The sequence below is a fragment of the Zingiber officinale genome, chromosome 7A (assembly GCF_018446385.1).
Source record: "Zingiber officinale cultivar Zhangliang chromosome 7A, Zo_v1.1, whole genome shotgun sequence".
NCBI lineage: Eukaryota > Viridiplantae > Streptophyta > Magnoliopsida > Zingiberales > Zingiberaceae > Zingiber > Zingiber officinale.
In genome coordinates, this window is record NC_055998.1 from 26,233,366 (window position 1) to 26,235,841 (window position 2,476).

The 2,476-nt window shown below is 34.1% G+C and overlaps 1 long non-coding RNA gene across 1 annotated transcript; it reads right to left on the reverse strand.

Annotated features, from left to right (window-relative positions):
* Positions 1–1,185: 1,185 nt before the first annotated feature.
* LOC122000012 lies at positions 1,186–2,272 on the reverse strand. The gene is made up of 2 exons (XR_006116888.1): positions 2,054–2,272; positions 1,186–1,679 (listed from the first exon to the last, which is right to left on the reverse strand). It is a non-coding gene; the product is annotated as an uncharacterized LOC122000012 (long non-coding RNA).
* Positions 2,273–2,476: the final 204 nt, after the last annotated feature.

Below are 2,476 nucleotides of genomic sequence, written 5' to 3' on the forward strand. Positions count from 1 at the left end.
TATATTAGGATTAAGAGCATACACTTCCATAATAACTGAGGTCTTTGTTCCTTTATAAAGTCAGTATAAAAAGAAACGACCTCTAATGGTCCTACTCAATACACTCTAAGTGTACTAGTGTAATTATATAGTTAAGATAAACTAATACCTAATTACACTACGACCTTCCAATGGTTTGTTTTTTTCCATCTTGGTCGTGAGCTACTGTTTATAATTTATAAGGGGCTGATAATATGATCCTCTGTGTATGACACCACACACCATCTTATCTACAATATAAATTAATTGAACAACTATATTTATCATAAATGTAGACATTTGACCAATGTGATTCTTATTTCTAGATAAATGTTTATACTAAAAGCTAGGCTTTTAGTATACACTCTAACAATCTCCCACTTATACTAAAAGACTAAGCTGCCATATCTACTGCCATACATCTGATTCCCAACCTTTCAACATGCTCATCAAAAGCTCTTACCTTAAGAGCCTTAGTGAAAAGATCTATAGGCACTACAACAAAAACATTAAAAGACAACGGTTAAAAACCGTTGTCGTAGGCCCTTTAAAATCGTTGTAATTGGCAGTGTTGTTAAAAGTGGGGGCTACGACAACGGTTTTAAACCGTTGTCTTTGAATGAAAAGACAACAGTTTTGCAACGATTTTAAACCGTTGTCTTTGAATGAAAAGACAACGGTTTAAAACCGTTGTTGTTTAGAGTATTTTTATTAACATTGCTAGTTTACAACCATTTTTGGGGCTACGACAACGGTTTTTAACCGTTGTCTTTGAGGGTGATAGACAACAACAACGGTTTTAAATCGTTGTCTTTTAAATTATTATCTTTTAATACCAATATATCATATTTCAATATAAATATATAATAAAGAATCATAATCACAAAAGAAAGAATATTTCCCATATCAATGTCATTCAAAATGTTACTTATACAAGAATTACAATCACAAAAGAAGAAACATGTCTAATATTCAAATAAAATTTATCCCAATACAAATAAACAAATAAACTTCATTTACAACTAATGAACAATAGTCAAAAGACTAAAAACTTGTGATGGTGGTTCATGCCATGTTGGATTGCAAGTAATTATTGTCAACCCAAGCCCTATCACAATCTTCAACTTGTAGAATTTCATTGGACTCCTCTTTCTCACTTGCTAATTCTTCCATGTCAACCTTTTCCAACATTCTGGATTTTTGTGAAGCAAAGTATGTGAGCAAAGCACCAAAAATAAAAGGGAAGAATAGAATACCTGTAGAAGACGTAAAACAGGTTGATAGCTGAAATTTGGAGAAATGTAGTTGCTATAACCACAATAACAGATTTGATAAATCATATACTCTTCAAGTACCTCATTCATATCGGCAAATAAAATCACAACATAAAAATTTACATGTAGAGGTGGTGATGTTTTGACATAATAACATGTTGGACTGCAGTACTCAAGCTCCCCCTTGGTAGGCTCATCAGACCATGAAGAACCCAAGTTGAAATTGTAACACTTGAACAAACATAACCCAAGTTGGATGACGTCTCAGTTAGAGGTATCAGATCTTGTATAATATCTTCAGTTCAGGTCCAGGCAAAGTTATTGCATCGGTGTGTGATTTGACAGGGATTAAATGGAGATTTATTAAGCTTGGAATCTTGTAGAGGTCTGCAATTATTGAGGCTGTCAACTTCCAAACTATTGACAATTAGCAAACTCCAAATACTGCTCTCTGTCAATTAATTCGTAAAAAAAAAAGAAAACTAATACATTTTATTTTATTTTTCACTAATACAATAATCTCCACAGCTGAATAGATGCTTTATATTGCCCATTAATTATCCTTTTGTGCTGCTTGGGAAATTTAATTACAGAGCTAAAAAAGCCAGTGGGTATTTGTAGAAGAAAGTATCCATTCCAATACTAGGAGTTATGCTAATCATCCACCCTAAGCAACTTCATTTTTTTTATTATAGATAAATGAAAATTTCCTTACCAACCAGGAAAAGAAATTAGAAAAGGTAGTTTAAAGAGAGGGTTACCTTGTCCTCAAGAAGCTTAGAAGAATAAGTTCTATCATCACTTCTCTGCAAGTTAGCGACTTCAATCAACCTCTTGATAGTTATCTTCTTCCAAGCTAATTGATGATGTATATCATTGAATGGAAGCTAGATGTAGCTTTCAGCTTTTAATTTGCTTCAGCAGAATATGCTCGAAGGGTTGGTTCATTGCACAAATATGCCTCCTTTTTGCCATGTCGAGTGCCCTATGCTTACCATCTACCATTGTCTCAATCCATGACAAAAAGGGACCGTCACCATTTGGCTCTTCTAAATGGGTCACTTAGTGGCTGTGGCTTTCAGTGGTGATGTGAAAGAGCCACTAAAAGCCATGCATGCTCTCGTGCATTTGGTTCCTGAAGAGGACAAAGTGCCAAGTTAGTTCCATCACTTTGATGCCAAACT